This window comes from Rhamphochromis longiceps, linkage group LG14, assembly GCF_057381845.1.
Source record: "Rhamphochromis longiceps isolate RC_006_pf linkage group LG14, R_longiceps_female_GT1.1, whole genome shotgun sequence".
NCBI lineage: Eukaryota > Metazoa > Chordata > Actinopteri > Cichliformes > Cichlidae > Rhamphochromis > Rhamphochromis longiceps.
The window spans coordinates 36,153,951-36,176,731 of record NC_140570.1 but is presented as its reverse complement, the minus strand read 5'-3'; the positions used below and the strand labels follow the sequence as shown (position 1 = coordinate 36,176,731).

Sequence of the window (22,781 nt, the reverse complement as noted above, 5' to 3'; positions counted from 1 at the left end):
TAAATGTAATTTCCCCCTCACTGCTTTGTAATACACTTTAGGTTAATGAGCCAGTGAAGCAGGAAACCAGGAAAGGAAAAAGAGGGAAAGATGAAATACGTGAAAGAGAGGGACAGACTGACTGTATCCATCTTCACCGAGGAAAGAGAAAACAGGGGAGGGGGGGCGGTGCAGACACAGGGGAGAAGAAGATGAGATCCTATTGATTTTAACATTACAACTGTAGAAGTAGAAAACAGGAATTCTTCAGGAGGAACAGAGGATTCATGGTTTCGATTTTCGACTAAAAAAGACCATTAAGGTCCATCGAAACATCTCCCCGCATCCTAGTGAAGCATGACATTTTCTCCGAGATCGCTGTCCCTGTGTCTCTCTCTCCCTCTCTCTGCCTGAGGTGGCTCAGCTGCTCGAGTGTCTAATGAAAGTGCAGAAGTCATTGTAGATTTTCATACACAGATATTTTTGTAAATGCATATAATTGATCTCAAAATGTTCAGTTAAAAACAAAGTATTGATACCTTTCAGGAACTGAGAGCAAGAAAATCACTTCTGCATGTGAAGATCATTCATCACGCTTAGCATAAATCAATAATTCATCATTGGTCATTCATCCTCATAGTTTTCATAGCTTCTTGTTCTTTTTAAGATACACTACAATAAGTGGAAGATTATTGATTAGTGAATAAATCCTCAAATTCTTCTTTTAAATGATAAGAATTACAAGCAGTGAATTTCAGACTGACACACACAACACTCAGAGGTGAACCTACAGCACGCTGTGCTCAGATCACCTCTGACTCTGACACTTATGTTTTATTTTCTTTTGTTATCATCTGCATGTGACAGATTCAATTGAGTTTAATTCAAGTTTATTTATATAACACAGTAGTCGCCTCAACACACTTTTTTCCTGTAAAGATCCTAAGTAGGCTGAAGAATGCATGAATTAAGGACCAATCTACTGTTTTCTCTGCTAGAAGCAGTCTGTTTGCATTAGATGTAACCTCTGTGTGATATTTGTCATTTAAACAGCAGACTTTGGTACTGTAATACTAACTAATGCACACTCTCCATTGTCCTTTTTAAAGTGAAAAAGGACAATATTATTATTCATTTATGCACAACTGAGACATTTTCTGCTAGGGGTGATAAATGAGCTACGGGCTTTACTAGTACAGGCATCCCCCTTTAAAGTTCACAAACTCATTACAGAACGCTCCCAGTCTGCTTCAGCACACAATAAACTGCACTCAGAACGGTTCTTGACAGTGCCCAAGCTGGTTCTGCAACATCACAAACAGTGCATGGTCGCTCCCAGAGTAATATGGAGCTGGAGGGATTCAGTGACACAAACAGCCGATTTAATCGTTCAATCTGATAATTTATTAATTGTCTGCTCTCATTACCCCTGGAGCTGTGGCAGGGACACTAGTGCCTGCTGTACCGCAATGTCAGTGGTGCCAGCTCAGCTGATTTCCCGCTGCTACAGGTTAATGGGATCACAAAAAATAACACCCAGAGTGGATGGGATGTTGGGAAGTTGACAATAAAAAGGAAACAGCAAAAACCGTGAATATGAATAGTAAAATCTCCCTTTATTTTATTTCTGTGCATCAAGAATTCTAGTTTTTTATATCACTATTTAATGCAGACGCTAAACTTTGTCGCGATGTCTGTGTTACAGGATGTGAAAACGGTGATCTAATGATCTATCAGGAAAAATCCTCAACGACCGAGCTCAGTTCTAGTTTTCTGTTGTAGAAGACAGTTTCACTTGCATTTAAAGCAAAGCGCAAATAGAGCGGTAAAGACGCTTGTCATTAAACGATGCGATGCTGTACTCACGTTTAGGTTCCTGGAGTCTTGGAGTCAGTTCCCAAAAAAGGAGACTATCCAGATAGGGGGACGAAAACTCGTTTAGTTTCATTCAACCTCCGCGAAAAATGCTCGGACAGATGGCACAGTGGCTGTGAAAGTACCAAACAGTGTGAGCACAGCGACAACAGCCGGCAGACTGAGACACACACACAGCCAAACACACACATGCACACACAGACGGAGTGAGAGGGAGAGAGTGAGCCAGAGAGAGAGTAACCGTCACTAAGTGAGACTCTAAGTTCCGCCTCCCTCCCTCTCTTCTTGTACTCTGTTACGTCGCTTCAATGCGCCTTTACATGAAACATTTAAATAAGTAATATTGTCGAGCAAAATATAATTTAGACAATAGTCCACAGAAAATTGAGATCTTAAAATTATAGATTCATACATTAATTGTTTGTGTGTGTGTGTGTGTGTGTGTGTGTGTGTGTGTGTGTGTGTGTGTGTGTGTGTGTGTGTGTGTGTGTGTGTGTGCGGATGTGCCTGCATGCCTGTGTTGTTGTGTGTCATTCCCGGTCCCTAAGGTTGTGGCATATGTTGATATATATAAAAAGCAGCAACTTATGACCTTTCACCTTGCTATATATAAACTTTGGAGTGTGTCTGCTTTTTTTTTTTTTTTTTTTACCTCTGTCTGTCTGTCTAATGCTTTTTTCACACATGCTGCTGCCCTGACCTTTTCTGAACATCACCGAGCAGAAGGGCATGTGAGATCGCACGCCCACTTCAGCTGTGTCTGAAATTAGCCAGTTTTTTAACTTAGCGGTCCCTTAGTACAAAGTTTGCAGGATGTGTAGCCCATGGTTTTGAATAATACCACTAATAAACTCACACATACTTCCACCTGCATTTTCTATCCTCTGTCTGAAGAACGCCTTTCCCCGCCATTTGGACACAGTCAACAGTGTAAAATATGACGGTGTGATTTTTCTGAAATTTACCAATGTTTGGGCTTGAGTATGGCTTAACGTTCCCAGTATTAAAACTAGAAAAAGTTGCATTTCCTGCAAAAATGCAGTGTGAATGCTGTGTAGTGGAATCTGAAAACAGCAGAAGGAGAACTCCGCTGAAAACACTGTGTAGAAGCTGAACTCCGCTGAAAACGTCTTTATTTGAAAGACTACACTGAAGAGAGTCAAGAAAGAAAGACGTGAATTAGCAGAATTTCTGCTGAAAAGAGGTAAAGAAGCTGAAGTTTGCAGTGAAAACAGCTAAAGAAGCAGGAATTTGTGCTGGAAAGTATTGAAAAATGGAAAATTCTGCTGAAAAGAGGTGAAAAAGCTGAAATTTGTGTTGAAAAGAGTTTAAAAAAAAGTTGAACTGTTTACTGCAATTTTTTTTGTCATAAGCGGGATTTGCCAAAAAATGGCATAAAAAAGCTTAATATCTCAAAAAGTATGAAAGGTATGAGCACCAAAAGAGCTGGCATTAGCATGGAGCAGAACAGATTAAAGTTTAAATGTGGAAATCGGCTGAAAACTGAGGGAGTAGTTGACCAGCAAAGGTCGGAGCAACTAGAATAAGGTAGAATAAAGTTTAAAGAGAAACAGGATCTCAATAGTGTGAATGCCTTGAGGACTGCAGATCCCCATGCACTAATGAGAGGTGAATGAATTGAAAAAGGGGGCTGGGATGGGGCATAAAACGAAAACAAACAGCTTGCAGTGCAGGGGGCTCATATATAGACAGAGAATGTGTGCGGTGTTGTCCCACTCATGAAATCCAGTTAAATGATCTTCAATTCAAAGGATCTTGGAGTAAAAAAAGAAAAAGTCTCATTTGTCAGTTTGGCACACCTGTCTGCCACAGATATGATGCAATGTGAAACAATATGAGATAACATAGTGCAATACTGTAAGATGCCTCACAATGAGACACATTACCATGTAACAGAATGAAATATGATGCAATGTCATATGACAACATATCATACTATACCAGGGGTGGGCAACTCCAGGCCTCGAGTGCCGGTGTCCTGCAGGTTTTCGATGTGTCCTTGATCCAACACAGCTGATTCAAATGGCTAAATTACCTCCTCAACATGTCTTGAAGTTCTCCAGAAGCCTGGTAATGAACTAATCATTTGATTCAGGTGTGTTGACCCAGTGTGAGATCTAAAACCTGCAGGACGCCGGCCCTCGAGGCCTGGAAATGCCCACCCCTGTACTATACAGCAGCGGTCCCCAACCCCCGGGCCTCGGACCGGTACCGGTCCGTGAGTTGTTTGGTACCGGGCCGCGAGAGTTGAGGCTCAGGTGTGAAATGTATGGTTTCGTCACGGTCCTGGGTCAGTGACCCAGTGTTTTGAGTTTCTTGTGCCTCTGAGTTTTCTGTATTATGTTCTTAGTTCTCTTTGTTGTCCCAGCTTATTCTTTAGTGTAGTGTCTTAGTTTGGTTTTCTTGTATTCTGTTTAGTTCTCTGAGTATTTAGTAGCTGCCCTCTGTGTTTCTTAGTTGCTCTGTCTCCCTTGGCTAGTTTGCATCTGTGCTAATTCCTGTTTTACTTTGAAGGTCTGTGTCTCATGTGAGTGTATCCTACTTTGCTCCCTTGTCTCGTCAGTTCTGATTTCTCCCAGCTGTGCTCTCCTTCTGTGTCTCATTCCCCTCGTTACTTCCCAGTGTATTTAAACCCTTGTGTTTCTCTGAGTCAGTGTCGCGTCGTCCCTCATGCTGTGTGGATCTCCCTGTGTTTTAGTTCATTGTTTCCCAGTTTAGCCTATTTTACTTTGTATGCTCGTTTTTCTGTGATCAGCAAAAAAAGGCTGTGATTTTGAGTTCATCCCCTGAGTCTGAGTCCTGCACTTTGAGTCCTCATCTCCTGCCTGCCACACAGCGTTTCACGACAGGTTTTCAGGGTTTTTATCGGTTTTGAGCGTTATTTTGTTATCGTTTTTATCGTTAACTCGGTTTTCCTGGGTCTTTTCACGTGTGTTATGAATAAATCTTCTTTTTTACGGTACCGGTACTAGTTTTATTTTGTTGTATTTATCCGCAACACTTTAAAGGCTGGTCCGTGAAAATATTGTCAGGCATGAACCGGTCCGTGGCGCGAAAAAGGTTGGGGACCGCTGCTCTACAGTGCAATATGACCTAATGTGATACAATATGATGTGATGTCATAGACTAGGATATGATGATATGATACCACAAAATACGATACAATGCAATACAATTTGATACGATACATTCAAAATGTCAAACCATTGAGAATTGTCGTGTCAGTTTAACTGAAACTCTTATGTGTTTTACTGACAGCTCCATTAAATAGTCCCGATCAGGACTCACAAATCTCAGCATATTCCTGGAAGGAGATTGATAAATCTACCGGAATGGATGTGCACAAATATGTCTGCAGCCCCCCAAAACAAACTAACCACAACAAAGAGTGGGCATCCACTCCACTCCAAGGGGAAAAAAAGCCCTGGCATTATATTTTTTTTCTCCTGTGTCTCGTGGGACACATAAAAACACCTGGACGTGACCACAAGGTAATTAAAACAAAATGCACCAACACAAGCATAAATGCTACAACGTCAGCTGTTTACGTGGGATAAAAAGCCGGGACTTTTTCCCCTCTCAATCCCGGCTCTTTGTTGTGGTCAGTTTTGGGGGGGTTTTCGGGGCCAATCACATTTGTGTATTCTGATAGTTTCTGCAGTAATATGCTGGCATTTGTGAGTCCTTACACTGATGCTATGATTAATATTCCTATAGTGAGATGATGATTGTTACCGTCACTGATAACTTCAAAAACTGCAGCACTAGAAACACACAGGACAAATTGACAACACTGAACAGACCAATCACATTAGATGCAGACTGCATTAATATGACGTGTAATTAAATTTGTAGTGAGATGCACGTCAGGTTACGGCGTGGGGTTTCAGAGGAGCTACATGGTAGATTTCCTGCCGATCCATAAACTCCCAATTAGTGCTCTACAAAGATTCACTGCAGGAGTCTGTATCAGACAGCTGTTTGGAGTTCTGCTTAAAGAAAAGCTGATTTTTTTTTATTGGCTCATTATAACAGAGAATCTTTTGTCTTGATGCCTCTTGAGTTACTTTCGGCAATCTCCAAGTGGGCTGTCATATGTCATTTACTCAAGAGTGGCTTTCATCTAGCCAAACCACCATGCAGGTCTGACGGAGTGCTGCTGTGATTGTTCTTGCATCTGTTTAAGGTTTGTGCTGAACAAGACTGAAGCACTGCTCTTGTTCTTGTTTACAAGTTTTTTACAAAGAGACGATTTTATGAAGAGCGCTGGTGATCCTCAGTTTATTTTATGTTACAGTCACAGAAGCTTTTATTTGTGTGTGTGTGTGGAGGTAGGAAATTTTTACTGCAGGCTGTGTCATTTTGTGCAATAACAGGACTGTTCTCTGGACATGACGGTCTCTTATAACAGGCACTTTCGTGTCCCTTCTACAGTCTGGAGATGGGGGACGATGGTGTTGTTTCTGTGGGAAATCACAAACTGATGTCTGTGCGTTGCTACGTGGGCTTCCATGTATTTTGTGTTTGATGATTAACATGTGTGAAAGATGTGGGAGGATGTCTCTGTGCACCCTCACTCCTTCTGCAGTGCCTGTCAAATGCTTATCAAGCGTGTCAACATCAAATCTACTTTTTGGGTGAAACACCACGAACACGGTGGAGGACATTCTTGTTATTCTAACCCTGTAAAGGTGTAAACAGGAATAATCTGGTGCTTCAGTACTAAAATGATTTCCTGTGGGGAACTCTTTAGAGTATTTTGAATCTTTATGAGAAATGATGTACCGCATGGTGAGAAAATTAATGACATCTAACTGCTGTCAAAAAGTAAATCATTTGTGATTGAACTGTTTTCTGGAAACATGGCCTCATTTCTGGTTCAATTGACTTATCGGGCAGGAGTAAATAAAAGATAAAACATGCCACCCTTTGATTGGTGCAGCTGATTTAACTTTGCACAAATAAGCAATTAAAATTTTAAATAGACTCTAAAGCTCTTTGTTTGGGTTTCATATAAAAGATTACAGGTGCTAATAAGCATCATGCATCGGAATTATATTCATTAGGGAAAGGTGACTTAAAACACTAAAAGCACAACTTTGACTTTCGGTGTAAGACATACAATCTAATTTCTTGTGAAGATGTAAAACGTCTCCCACCAGTCAACTCTGTTTATTTACATGGTTGATCGCACTGTTTTTCCCGTTATCTGTTGCTATAAACATTGCAAGATGCTCCCAGACCTTTATAACATCTTTGTTTATCTACTTAAGTATAATGAAGCAGTGTACACGCTCGCTCCAAAGTCAGAAGACAACAAAAGGCAATCACAGATTTTTAAAATATTGAATGCATCAAAAAGGCAAAAATTATATTTGGTTACAGGGAAAATTGGTGAAATGAAAAAAACATTCTGTAAAGTTCAAGCACCAAAAAAAAGAGCTTATAGTTAAGCTGAGGGAAGATATTATTATTCACTGTTTGCCTTCAAACATCAACATCATCACAGTGTATCTGCTAGCTAAAGGTCCAGCTGCTGTAGTTCCCAAGCAGACAAAAGAATGAGAGCGTCTTCTCTCAGAGAGGGAGAAAGATGTAAGAAAGACCGGACACGAGCAGTTATATTTAAAGGTAGGGACTGCTTAGAGGAAATTTAAAGTTTACATGTAATATCCCAGTTCTTTAAATCAAAGATTGGTGAAACATCCTGCAAAACAAACTAAGGTATATGAACTTTGTGTTATTCAAAGGTTGCATCAGAATACAGTTTAGTGCTGTACTGTGGCAAATTTAGAGAAATGCACTGCATTTGACTGGTAAATGGTAAATGGACTTGTTCTTATACATTGCTTTTCTACTCTGAGTACTCAAAGTACTTCATACAACTTGCCTCATTCACCCATTCACACTCTGATGGATTCATCGGAGAACAACCTGGAGGATTAGTATCTTGCCCAGCCTTCTGATTGGTAGATGGCCAGCTCTAACTCCTGAACCACAGCCATTCTGTTGAGCAGCTGTGGTGTTCATGGTCAGTGTTAGGGTAAATCCAGCAGCGATTAATTTGAATTTAAGGTGATGATGCTTAGCTTCATTCACTGAATTCAGCCTTTATACCAACTGTATACTGTCTTGTATAAAAACAGTATAAACAGCATACTAAATAAGTCAGCTTTTGCACAAGCATTGTAATAGTCATAGTTTATTATATAAATAATAAACATTTCTAATAAACATTTACATAAACTGTTGACGGCAATATTATCTACCCAGGTGTAGAGGGTTATTTTCAACAACCTTCGTTCCAGTCTTCTTCCAGTTTGTAATGTTAAAAGTGTTATTAATCACATTAGCAGGGGCTGAAAATTGTAACAATTTTAGAAGTAACAATTTTAAATAATGTATTTTCCGCACTATAAGGCACACCTAAAATCCTTTAATTTTCTCAAAAATCGACAGTGCGCCTTATAATCCGGTGCACTTTATGTATGAATTCTGGTTGTGCTTACTGACCTCGAACCGATTTTATGTGGTACACAGCACTCAAAAATAGATCAAAAAATGTTTTAGTACGACTTTGGTAAGCTATGAAGCCGCACTGCTTCATGGATTGTCGGAGCATTACAGCTACGGTAGTCAAGAGCCTCGCGGGTCCAAAACTCCGTCCGCTTCAGGTCCCAAAGTCAAACAAGCACTGTGGCATCACTGAGAGTTAAAAACTGTCTAAATTCTTTCATCTTTAATAAAATGATCAGCATTGCTGCTTTATCAGGTGTAACAATTGTGTTTAACATCCAGGCATCCATGAAAACAGAATTTATGAAATTTAACGGAGTTAGAAGTTAGCAGGAAGTTAGCTCGCTAGTTTCCACCTAAACATGATATAGCATGTTCTGACTGAGAGATTTCTGAAAAAAATAAAACGTACATCTCTGCTATCACTTCTAACATGAATGAAGACAGAAAACTAAACAGCAGTGACTTTTGTAGGGTTACTGAAGTTGTGCTAGCTGGTATATAACGTTATCCTACGTGATCGCTAGCAACACAGCTATGTTAGCATAACATAAACACAGTGAAGCTGGAGGATTAATGCTAACCTTTTTCCACTCGATAAAAGTTAACATGAGGGTTCCCGATGGTTAGGGACAAATGCAATCACATGGCAGGATGCTGTAAAGAGACCAAACCTCAGTCAGGAGAACAACTGAGATAATCCATCCACGATACGAGGTTACTCATTAATATACTGCAACAACATGGGGATAGAGCAGCTGCTAGAGAATTCAACATTAATGAATCAATGGTACGGAAGTAGAAGAGGCAAGAAGAATGAGTTGAGTAAAGTTTGACTTATCTGACTGTTTTGCTTGATTTAATGCGCCTTATAATCCAGGGTACCCTATGTATAAAAACAGACCCGTTCATCAAAGTGCGTCTTATAATCTGGTGCCCCTTATGGTCCGAAAAATATGGCAGCTGACTGTGGATAAAAATGACTAAAAACTGAAGATTTCATGCAACAGTGTACTACTTCCTTCACAATCTAGCAGAATATGGCTCTTATGGATTGCATTTATATAATGAAGCTGGCAGCGGAGGAACTGTGAGATGTCTATTCCTCAAACTGAGAGTCTGATGGACTTTCCTTCTTGGTCAGAGGTACACTGCAGCTTTCCACCTCTGTGCTGTTCTGTGAATTTAGGCAGTTTTAAAACTATTCTGGCAATTCCCCTGATATAACAGCGTTTTGTTTTTGAAAAGAGGTTTTTTTGTTTCCTTTTTTTTGGCAACTTTAATCAAACTGATGCTCCAGATACTCAACTAGTCAAATGTATTATCTCAAATGTAATCCAACGATTTTCTTTAAAAAGCATGGCTCTTTTCTAGTGACCTCTGACTTTCGAGCAGTGGGGTGGATGTCACAGCTGGAAAAATACAGGTATGAGCAGCTAAATGAGAAATCTTGCTGTGCTTGAATGATGTGCATCTTTAGTGAAGTGACCAGCATTTCACTTAGTTGAGTCATCACTGGTGATGTTACGTGGCCACTGTTTTCTCAGTCTGACCCCAATAAGCAGCTGTTTCATCCACTGTAAAAATGTTAAATAATCACTATTGTTGAATCGTGTTTTCACATAAACTGCATCTTGAAACTGAGAAGGCCAAAAAATCTTTTGGACAATGTTTGTAGCTTTTATTTCGTTTTATTTATAACGTCACAAGATTAGTGACGTTGCAGATTAATAAGAGGACTGAATCTTTTCTCCACAACTATCTTCCATTGTATGAGTAATGTAAACTGTGCCGGTTGAACATTCCCTTCCCAACTTTGTGTGCTTTTGTCGTGGCATTATGTTATCTAAAGTGCTCACATCAGCATGTACTTTAGTTTCTCCACATGTGTCACACCCTTGAGCAGTACCAGCTCTGTTGAGACAGGTGGAGTCTCCCAAACACTGGAGTGGATCCAGATCACCATGAAACACAGACAAAATAAACACCCTGCAGAGATTAAAGCTTCCTCTTCATCTGGGGCCAGTCCACAGCATTTTTCAGGAAAACCTGGTGTATTTTCAGTGATGTGGGTGAGCCTGGAACAAAACTCTTCTGTAATACAGCATATTCATCTGCAGCCCTGGAATAGCCATATATTTGAGTGGGAAATTTGAGTCTACCACTTTGGCCCATGTTACATATAGAGGAAATGGAGTCAGTTGACTGATCATGGCAAACTTTGACCTACTCGAAGCTTCCTTCTGCATCATCACTTGACAGCTCTGACAGATCCTTGCCTGGTACTGGACCCACCTTTGCAGCAATCTCAAAAAGCTGATCCGGCATCAGTGCGAAAAGGCCCTTCCTGATGTCCCACACCAGGCTCTTCCTTACACCGTCAGCCATGATGTCCTCCTCGTTGCTCTGCGATGGGTAATTCTAAACTGGATCTTCCCTCTGTAGTGGACAGCAGCTCCTCCGCTTTACACCAACTCTCCTTGGACCATCAGCTCCGCAGCAGGTCTTATGGATGTGTGAGGATCAGCTCCATTGATGATGTGGAACCAACCCCCGTACGGCCTCTCCAATGCACCTGCGGCTTTTCAAAGAAGCATGGAGGAGATGTTAGATTCGCTCAGGGACAATTGTTGTATCCCATACCTGGACGACATCTTATGCTATGCACCAACATTTGAAGAGCATGTTGAGGGTGTGAGACAAGTTTTAAGAGCACTCCAGAGGCACGGAGTAAAACTAAGACCCGAAAAATGCGAACTGTTTTGCAAAGAAGTAAGGTATGTTGGCCGCCTTGTATCTGCAGAAGGGGTAAGGATTGATCCAAAAGACTTAGAGGCAGTAGAATTCCTAAAAACTAAGACACCTCAAACAGTTGGTGATATAAGGCGTCTACTTGGCTTCTTAAGCTACTACAGAAGCTACGTCCAAGACTTTTCGAGGATTGCAAAACCTATCTATGAACTGTTAAAAGTAAAACCGGACATGCCAACCTTCCCATCGCGCCAACTGAAGACTAAAGGTCCCCAGTTGTCATCCAAGGCCCCCGTTGCATGGACTAGTGAACACCAGCATGTACTTGAACAGCTAATTACCATGCTTACGAGTCCCCCAGTTTTGGCCTACCCAGATTTTAACTCACCGTTCTGCCTCCACACAGATGCCTCAGAACAGGGCCTCGGTGCTGTTCTCTACCAGCGCCAGGATGGAAAATTACGGGTAATAGCGTATGGGTCCAGGACATTGTCACCAGCAGAAAAGAATTATTGTCTCCATAGCGGCAAGCTAGAATTTCTGGCACTTAAATGGGCAGTGTGTGAGCGTTTTAGAGACTATCTGTACTATGCTCCACACTTTACCATCTATACAGATAATAATCCATTGACCTACGTTATGAGTACTGCCAAGCTTAATGCCGTGGGCCATCGCTGGGTCGGGGAACTGTCAGACTTTCACTTTGAGATCAGATACAGGCCTGGCCGGGCCAATGTTGATGCTGACACATTGTCCCGTCTCCCTCTTAACATTGACATGTATGTGGGTGAGTGCACTGAAGAGTTATCACCTGAGGTGGTCCAAGCAGCCTGGGGTGGAGCTAGAGCAGCTCGAGAAAGTGATGTTGCATGGATTGCTGCCCTAACTATCGCTGAAAATGCAGCCCGGGAGCCACATCCAGTTTTCCCTGCAATCGACCAAGATGAGCTAGCTCAAGCACAAAGAGAAGACAAAACGGTTGGAGAAATAATGAGGCTAAAGGAGAAAATGACAGTCTTAACAAATGACATCAGAAACACAGTGACTAAAACAACGAGGAAAATGTTGCAGGAGTGGGACAAATTACATTTCAAAAACGGACTGATGTATAGACAGACAGGTGAAAGGCAACAACTAATCCTCCCCGCAAAGTACAAAGAGACGGTGTTAAAGCACCTGCATGATAACATGGGACATATCGGCACAGAGAGAGTACTGGCACTGGTGAGAGAGAGGTTCTACTGGCCGTACATGAAACGGGACATAGAAAGCTATGTTACCAGGAAGTGCCGATGTATCATTAGCAAGAAGCCAACAACCCAGGTACGTGCTCCAATGGGCACCATCACATCCACCTCGCCTTTGGACCTGGTCTGCATCGACTATCTCCACCTGGAGCCCAGCCGGGGGGGATATGAATACATTCTTGTCGTCGTGGACCACTTCACCAGGTTTGCCCAGGCGTACCCCACCAAAAACAAGTCTGGGAAGACAGCAGCTGAGCGAATCTTTGGAGAGTTCATTCCGCGCTTTGGGTACCCAGCACGACTTCACCACGACCAAGGGCGCGAGTTTGAAAATGAACTTTTCAAGACACTGAGGGAGAAATCAGGTACTGGACACTCGAGAACATCCCCATATCATCCTCAAGGTAATCCTGCCGAGAGGTTTAACAGGACACTTTTACAAATGTTAAGAACGCTAGGTGAAAAAGAAAAGGGGAATTGGAAGGATCATTTGCCACACATAGTTCACGCTTACAACTGTACGCGCCATGAATCCACAGGTTTTTCCCCCCATTTTCTACTGTTTGGGCATCACCCGCGCCTTCCGGTAGACATTTTATTTGGTCTAGTTGGGGAGAAGCAGATAATGTCACACAAAAGCTACACAGACAGGTGGGCGAAAAGAATGACAGAAGCGTACAGGATAGCCAGTGAAAAAAGTAGGTTGTCTAGTATCAAAAACAAGTCTTTCTATGATAAAAAGCTGAGGGGTGTAGTGTTACAGCCTGGTGATAGGGTCCTCGTAAGGAACTGCAGGGAACGTGGGGGACCAGGGAAGCTGCGATCTTACTGGGAGAAAACCATTTATTTGGTTAAAGGGCAAATAGGTGATAATCCAGTTTATGCAGTCTATTCGGAGGGCAGTGATGGAAGTAAAACCAGGGTCCTACACCGTAACCTCCTATTACTGGTTAACGACCTCCCAGTTGAGGCTCCGCCTCCGAGATCTGAGCAGGCACCTAAGAAACCGATTAGACAGAGAGAAGCGGAGTTAAGTGAACAAAACAGACAGAAAAGCGATTCTAGTGACTCAGAATCTGATGAGGATGCAGGAGGGTACTGGTTTAGGTTCCCCAGAGAGGCTAGACATGTTGAAAGAGACGTCCATTATAGTCAATCTGGCGTACCCCCAACAAGCCAAAGCCCTGAGGACCAAAGGAACCGCTTCCAGTTACCAACTAGAGACAGTGAAAGAGAAAGAACCTCCAGCGAACATGAACAGACAGGAATAGACAGTCAGATGCCCCCTGTCCCTGAGGTACAGGCACAGCCAAATTGTCTGGAAGAAGGATGTGAAAGGTCCACTTTACCTGGCCAAGCGCTACCACAGATACCAGCAGGTGACCCACAGACTGAGTTAAGAAGGTCAGCCCGAGAAAGGAGACCTAGACAAGTGTTTACTTATGAGTCACTGGGAGAACCGGCTCTACAGCCACAGGTCATAGTATCTGCACTAGCTGCGCCATTCTTTCCATACCAGCCATGGACACTAACACCTTGTGTACCATTTAGCCCAGGGTTTGCATCTTGTGTGCCTTATCCAGCTGGGCCATATACTTACCCTGCACATATGCCATGTTGAGTATTTGACTGTATTACTTTTGAAAATGGTTGTATTTTTGAATGTCAGGAGCCATTTCCATTTGTCAGGGAGCGTGTGACACACTAATGTGTGGCCACATCAGGAGTAGTACTTGTTAAAAGAAAGAGAGATTTGTCACCGAAGTGAACTATGTGTAATGAGGTAGTTGCACCCCCCAGCCTCCGGGTGGCGCATTGTTCAGTGAGACAGAATAGCGAGGTCATAGGTCCTCCTCTCCAATATGGCAGAAGCGAGGCAAAGAGAAACTTCACCAGTCGTCTCTGTCTCATCATTTCCCTGTTTTGCAGGAACATTTAATCTGTTTTACCGGCCCAAACTCTAGGTCGGTTACACTGGAATAGCCATATATTTGAGTGGGAAATTTGAGTCTACCACTTTGGCCCATGTTACATATAGAGGAAATGGAGTCAGTTGACTGATCATGGCAAACTTTGACCTGACTGAAAATATCTTAATGAGATGGAGTGGCATGAAATGTGACAGACATTTTTGAGGCTTCTATAGTCTGGAACCTTAACCAAAAGAAAGTGTGAGTGCCACATTCTGGTTTGACTGTGTCGTTGTGCTATCTACAGCACTTTTTGAACCCTAAACATCTGACCACTTATTATTCTAAATTCCTGCAGTGAAGATGCCAGCTTAAAATGCATTACCGCTAACAGCAAAACAAAGATGATGTGTGGTTTTACCTGAAATGTCTTAAAAAAATTTGTCTGTTAGCTACACAATGAATCACAATGAGGCCCTATCCACATCATTGTCACCATGGTGACAATTGAGGGCATGAATGCATTTATGGAAGAACAGGACTTGAGAGACAGTATGTGAGCATATTAACATGCAATGTTTGTATTAATTATAATGCAAAACTCAGTACCAAAGCTGCACAGTAAGTCTGGATCTCTTTGAAGCTTTAAGGCTTCGTGCAAAATAAATGTAAATGCATTGCTGGAAAATGCTAACTATGTTTTTTTGTGTGTGTTTAGTCTTGTTTAGGTTCACACAGCTCAAGCTCAAGCAGACCTGACCTCCAAACTCCTGCTTTGACTAACATATTACATCCTATTGAAAAGTATTTGATGTTTTGGAGCTATTTTCATGTCAAAGCCGCCTGTGCTCTGTGCTCTGTGCTCTGTTTGCCTTTCACAACAACAAAGTACTGAAAAAAATCTACTAATTCTACATGACAACAAAATGGTATCGATCGAGGATTACGTGCAATCTGTTCCTGCAGCCATAAAGCTGTACAGATGCTTACAGTACATAGTAGTTAGAATAGAAGACAAGTGCTGCGTGACTCTTTTATGCAGCCACTTGAATCCTACAGTACATAAAATGACTCCTGGCGGTTTTTTCCGCTCTGTGGGTTGACCAGCAGACAGACTGCTGTTATTAAGCAACACCCCATACATCAACACACTGCTCAACAGGCTGTCGGCAGCAGCTCAGACACCCCGGTGGTAAAGAATGGAGAGCTCAATATGCTCTGCATTATCAGCCTTCTCCATGAGCTCTTCCTCTTCCCAGCTCCATTATGTCTTCTCCTCTTCGCTCCTTAGATTTACCCCTCTGCCTCTTTCAAACACAACTACCTGCTCTCCGTCCTTGTGAAGAACAGTTTCTTGAGGTAAAGATGGGTAGCGTTGCTCCTCCTAAACGATGCAGTAAACAAATTGAAAGAGCATGTCAGTATTTGAACACACACCAACATTTCATGCACTAATTTTATGACATATTATGTCACTTTTATCATGTTTTGATTATCTGACACCCTCCTGCTCAGTCTGTGTCCGTTATTGTTTTGTGTCTGGAATATTAATTGATGTTTTGATAAGGCCAAACACAGCATCTTGGCAGACCCTCCAGTAACTAAACCGGAACAGATCCACGGATGGTAAACAGTCGAGCGGTGCAAGAGTTCAGCGTGTAAGCGGCTAAAAAGCTTCCAGTAAGTGATATGTGATTTAGTACTTACAGTTTCATGCAAAAAAATCAAAATATTTTTAGAATTCCTTGGAATGTTTTTAGTCAACTTCCACCCACATTGTCTTGACTCCCCCCGATAATCACATGAAGTAAATGCAGATTTTACTCTGTAATGACTATAGGAAACGAATACTGTAAGAATGCGTCTCTCCAAGCGTTTAATTCTGGCATAAATTGTGAAATCTCCCAGTAAAAACATGTGCAACTAAAACAGGAAGAGGACACGAAAGAAGAAATAACATGGAGGTGATGATCTATTTAGGGTTTGTGTAAGTGATCGGGAACTGTGAGTCAGTGTAGTTTTAATGAAATGGTCCGCATGTGTGTCTGTATGTGTGCAAGTGTTGTAGCCTCAGGGTTGTATCATTTGCGGACGAGACCCCAGACTGTCAGAATCTTCCATCCTGTGTCATTTTGTAGGGTCTCTGAGAACGGCTCCGTCTATTCTCTGTTCTCACGACTTGTTTCCCATCAGAAAAGTGTCACATTTTTCATGTTTTTGTGTGACTTATTTCTTCTAAGTAACTCCTTCACAGTTGTCCCTCAGACCCAACAGTGTGGGTGCAAAGTGGTGCAAAACTTACATTTTGTTTGGATGAATTAGTTTTGTGATGTCAGATGATTAAGTGATTGTTGGTTTCTGCAGTTTTGTCTCGAGGTCAGTCTGCTCCGCTTTTTTGTCCTAATTTAAGTATATTGTTGCTCTGTTGGTCCCAGCAGACAGACACCAGTGGTATAGTTGGATTAAACCCCACTCTCCAGTCAACCTCTCCGTTGTTCTGCTGTCACAGTGAAGAAAAGGCCAACCAGACCAGACTGAAAATCAATAAATTGCAGCCCATGTCTTCCCTGATTTGCATTAAATCTGCTAATATAGTTGTGCTAGTCTCTCAGTGTTTGTCACGAGACACAGATGGCTCTGTCTCCTACGGCTAAACTGCAGCCATGCAATACGATCATTTTCCTAATTTCCTTAAATATTTTATCCAACTGCGGTCACAGAGGGTGAGTTACACCCTCAACATGTTGTCATTCTGTGACTGGGCAACAGAGATAACCATTCACACTCACATCTTCTGCCACTTTAAGAAAACAGGAAGCAGCTGCCAACCAACTCCAGTTTTCAGCCCTTACCTCAAAGGACACCAGAGGACACAAACCAAAGGTGACCTTAAGGAAGACATTGAGACCTAACCTTATTTTGTGCTCATGAACTGAATCGGCCTTTTAAGGAAATTAATGACTCAAGTTTCACTGAAGCAGAGAAGGCCCCTGGAGTTTATTTGTGTGCAGTCTGTCATTTTCTATTTTTGATGTCAACAATTTCACTGCACATTTTCCAGTACAGGGCACCTACACAGGATCAATTCTGTTTCGCAAACCAAAATTTGGACCATTCAATATGCTCACCCCAGGTTTGAAACCCAAATGGTAAACAGGCTGGTTCTTATGCAGTGCTTTTCTATTCTACAAGAGCGTTATTCAGGCATTCACACTTGCTGATAACTCCATCTAAAGAAACTCAAGGCTCAGACTATTTTGGCCAGCCAGAGAACGAACCACCAACCTTGCAGTTAGTAGATGACCTGCTCTACCTCCTGTGTCACAGACGAGGTGTCAGTGGGAAACACAATCAGCACGAGTGTCTTGAAGCATGCGCATTGATTAAGAACGTACATACAGGGAGTGCAGAATTATTAGGCAAGTTGTATTTTTGAGGAATAATGTTATTATTGAACAACAACCATGTTCTCAATGAACCCAAAAAACTCATTAATATCAAAGCTGAATGTTTTTGGAAGTAGTTTTTAGTTTGTTTTTAGTTTGAGCTATTTTAGGGGGATATCTGTGTGTGCAGGTGACTATTACTGTGCATAATTATTAGGCAACTTAACAAAAAACAAATATATACCCATTTCAATTATTTATTTTTACCAGTGACACCAATATAACATCTCCACATTCACAAATATACATTTCTGACATTCAAAAACAAAACAAAAACAAATCAGCGACCAATATAGCCACCTTTCTTTGCAAGGACACTCAAAAGCCTGCCATCCATGGATTCTGTCAGTGTTTTGATCTGTTCACCATCAACATTGCGTGCAGCAGCAACCACAGCCTCCCAGACACTGTTCAGAGAGGTGTACTGTTTTCCCTCCTTGTAAATCTCACATTTGATGATGGACCACAGGTTCTCAATGGGGTTCAGATCAGGTGAACAAGGAGGCCATGTCATTAGTTTTTCTTCTTTTATACCCTTTCTTGCCAGCCACGCTGTGGAGTACTTGGACGCGTGTGATGGAGCATTGTCCTGCATGAAAATCATGTTTTTCTTGAAGGATGCAGACTTCTTCCTGTACCACTGCTTGAAGAAGGTGTCTTCCAGAAACTGGCAGTAGGACTGGGAGTTGAGCTTGACTCCATCCTCAACCCGAAAAGGCCCCACAAGCTCATCTTTGATGATACCAGCCCAAACCAATACTCCACCTCCACCTTGCTGGCGTCTGAGTCGGACTGGAGCTCTCTGCCCTTTACCAATCCAGCCACGGGCCCATCCATCTGGCCCATCAAGACTCACTCTCATTTCATCAGTCCATAAAACCTTAGAAAAACCAGTCTTGAGATATTTCTTGGCCCAGTCTTGACGTTTCAGCTTGTGTGTCTTGTTCAGTGGTGGTCGTCTTTCAGCCTTTCTTACCTTGGCCATGTCTCGGAGTATTGCACACCTTGTGCTTTTGGGCACTCCAGTGATGTTGCAGCTCTGAAATATGGCCAAACTGGTGGCAAGTGGCATCTTGGCAGCTGCACGCTTGACTTTTCTCAGTTCATGGGCAGTTATTTTGCACCTTGGTTTTTCCACACGCTTCTTGCGACCCTGTTGACTATTTTGAATGAAACGTTTGATTGTTCGATGATCACGCTTCAGAAGCTTTGCAATTTTGAGACTGCTGCATCCCTCTGCAAGATATCTCACTATTTTTGACTTTTCTGAGCCTGTCAAGTCCTTCTTTTGACCCATTTTGCCAAAGGAAAGGACGTTGCCTAATAATTATGCACACCTGATATAGGGTGTTGATGTCATTAGACCACACCCCTTCTCATTACAGAGATGCACATGACCTAATATGCTTAATTGGTAGTAGGCTTTCGAGCCTATACAGCTTGGAGTAAGACAACATGCATGAAGAGGATGATGTGGACAAAATACTCATTTGCCTAATAATTCTGCACTCCCTGTATAACCCTCATCTCTGTTTGTCTCTTTCATCCACAAGAGCTGAACATCTTCAGACCCTTACATCAGAGTGTGTCTAAGATGAAACTGATGTTGGTCACAGCCAGTCTCTGTATAGCACATCTGGGTCCAGCTTTCTCGCTCTCTAAACCTCTGGAGGACATGTGGTATGTATAAAATGACATTGGCTGTGTATCCCACACAAATGACTTTGGGATGAAATCCACATCCAGAGCACTTTGCAGCTTTGAGTCTGTCAGATGCTGCTGCTGCACATAAAACACATGAACCCTCCACAGGTGGGCCAAGTGATAAGATTGATGTATTACTAAAAATAATTATTTTAATCAGTAAGACACATTTGAAAGACAGTGCAGTTCATCTGTGAATTATTTACACTCACATACATCAGCCAGTTCATAGTAATGTGCCGTGAAAGCATAATGAATCAGTTAATGGGCAAACATTATGTCTTTACAGACAGATTTTCATGGTCCGATCGGTCAACACAGAATTAGCATTAGCACTGCGCTGTGGGAAGGATTTAAAGTAAACAGGTATGCATATTCATGTAGCTCCAGTTTCTTCCTGTAGTATGCACGACCCTGTCCTTGAGTACAGACCCAAAGTAAACTACAAGAAGCTTACTAAAACACTTGGAATATTTTATCTTCCATCTTCGAATGTGTCTAATAAGCCCAAGCATTCCTGTCTCTTCCATGCCCCCTCCTCCTACACATCGATGTTTATTATGTTAACATTTAGGGTCTTGTATGTCTCGGTCTCATCCTTTCCATGTACAGGAAATGTGCGTCCCCCGTCGAGGGAGCTCAGCAAGAATAAAACACTTGCTGGTATCTTAATAAAACTGAATTAGCGATGAATCATCCCCAACCATGAATCATACATCAATAATACCTCCACCACCTACTGCTACAGCCCCTCCAGAAAATTGAATGTTTTCAGAGAATCTAATGCCATTTTTAGAAGAACCCACCAGAACAGTAAATACTCACAGATTGATCATGAGACAGCAGGCCTCGGTGATCCAGAGATAAAAAGATGATCTGTTATCAGTGACTGTAAGGATGCTAACCTGTTACGCTTTACTTTGTTTACAGAATTCAGTTTAGTTTTATTTATACAGCGCCAAATCACAACTACAGTTTCCTCAAGGCGCTTTACATTGTACCCTATCAATAATACAGAAGATCATGTGAAAGTGTTTTTCTATAGAAGGATATAAGAGAAAGAATAAGTCTAAAAAAGAAAAATAACAACATGAATAACTCTTTATCAGTATTTTCTATTCAATCATTTTACGATTTTGCTGAGTTAAGACAGGCTTTCTAAGTATTTGGTTTCAAACGGAACTATTTTCAGCTCACGGGTCTTTACACGAGTCATGCTACAAAAAGCTAATTCTGTCATTAGTTTGCGTCTGCTTCTGACTTTCATTGATTTTTTCTGCAGCTTCTAAAGTTCACTTTGTAATCACTTTGTCCACACCAGTATTTCTCTACAGTAGCATTAAAGCTGGGGCAGGCAAAATGCTGTTTAGTGTAATTGGAAAAAAGAAATCTATAATACTCATTCAAGACTGCAATTCAAGTGGTTTTAACTAAAGTGTTGCTGGTGATAGGGATCTTTGACAATCAAAGGTCCTCAGACCAGATCGGAAGAGTAGTTTGTGTTGTATAAAGACTAAAGAGCATGCAGGAAATACAATGTGATAGTGAAATAGATTAATTAGAAGATTTTCACTTTTGTGAGTGACGTTCAGGTCCGATGCAAAGCCAAAAGCTGATTTAATAAATGCTTTATGCAGGACTGAGAGGATGTATTCCTCCAGTTCTTGAGCTTATTTTAACCCTTCTAGTTAAAATCACAGTCATCACATGATCATTTGGCCTCATGATTTCATTATATTTGTTGTCATATCACAGTTGAGTTATGAAAACAAATATAAACTACAAATATAAATAGAAACATAAGTGTTATTGTATTTAATCGGGTAGAGCTGGGTATATGTTGCATATATCTTGTGAATGCCCTCAGTAATGCATAAGGTCAGCTGTTATGTTCATGTAGGACACATCAGATATACTTATACTATATCGTATACTGTAAGTATACGTCACGATTCTGTAGTCCAGCAGCAATAACTTAAATTAACAATTTCAAGGATGAATTTATCAGACTCTCACATTATTCTGGATGTTTTCAAACACTTATTTATGCACTCGTGTCCTCAGGGGTCACAATAACATTTCAGCCAGAAAGACTCATGTTTGATTCTAAAATACTAGGATACTGAGGAGTTCATGGTCCGCTGCTACAGTCTAATGCAACCGGCTAAGGTCCTGTGGCTGCATAACAAACTCAAATCATCACCCCTCCACCACCGTGCTGTCAGCTGGTATGAGATGTTTGTGCTGATATCTACTACCAGCATACTGATATGACCTGACAAACAGAGCTGATATGTTCTATTTTTTGTCTCACTGCGTATTTTGGCCAAACATTTCTACCTTGTCCAAAGGACATTGTTCCAGAAATCTTGTGGTTTCTTCAGATGCACCTTTGCAGTCTTAGTCATGCTCTCATGCTTTCTTCAGAGAGAAGAGGCTTCCTCCTCACAAGCAAGTCAAATGACTTGCTCAGAGCATTTTCTAATTATTCTACTATCATAAAAAAATAATGCTCACTTTCAGCCGTTGCCTGAACACCAAAGGGATTTGTCTCTCCAAAACAGCAGCCTTTCACTTGCTTAGTGAATGTGTAAATCACTACAATCATGACCTTTAGCATGGTAACTAAGGCCTGGAGAGCCTCCAATGGAGCTCTTGGGCTTTTGCAATATTCTCTGAGAATTGCACGGTCTGACCTTGGGGTGAAATTGTTGGGATCATGGCATTGTGTTAACACACAGAGGTAGTGACACTTGCTGATCATCAGTGAATCTTGTGCATTTCATTAGTAGTACCTGGCTGCTACTTTCCCTCTATGGGCATATTTTTATTTATTTTTTTCAGTACAGAGTATAGACTTCTGCAAAAACATTGTATATCAAAGGACTGTATACAAACTACTGTAATTTCTGTTGATTTTATCTAACTGCCCAAATTTAATTCTTTCGCTGGTGCAATTAAACTCACTATCTTAACTCTGAAGTTTTATGACCCTATTTATATATTTATATGTCCCACATATCCAATAAAAGAAGGAATTTAAACAAGACTTGATAAAAATATAAATCTCTCAAGACCGGTTGCATTCTCACCTACTGGGCAACAGTTGGTAGGGAAAAGTGGGGCTCAAGTTAATAACATCTAAGACAAGAGAAAAACTAAAAACAATCAAATGCAAATACACAAAACAAACAAACAAACCCTTAAACACGTAAAAATAGTAAAATGAAAATGCATACCCACAAAAAAATAAAGATTAGGAACCTACCAGCACAGAAAAGAGTACCATGAGTTCTCTATGCTGACTGGGTTTTCTAATGAGATTAAACTAT

General features: G+C 41.3%; 1 protein-coding gene across 1 annotated transcript in view; it reads right to left on the bottom strand.

The window, feature by feature from the left end:
- gpr4 (G protein-coupled receptor 4) overlaps nucleotides 1-2,057 on the bottom strand; it is a 50,296-nt gene extending 48,239 nt beyond the window's left edge. The window contains exon 1 of the mRNA XM_085380199.1: nucleotides 1,846-2,057. The gene's annotated coding sequence lies outside the window, so the exon portion shown is untranslated. The remainder of the gene's footprint in view (nucleotides 1-1,845) is intronic.
- Nucleotides 2,058-22,781: the final 20,724 nt, after the last annotated feature.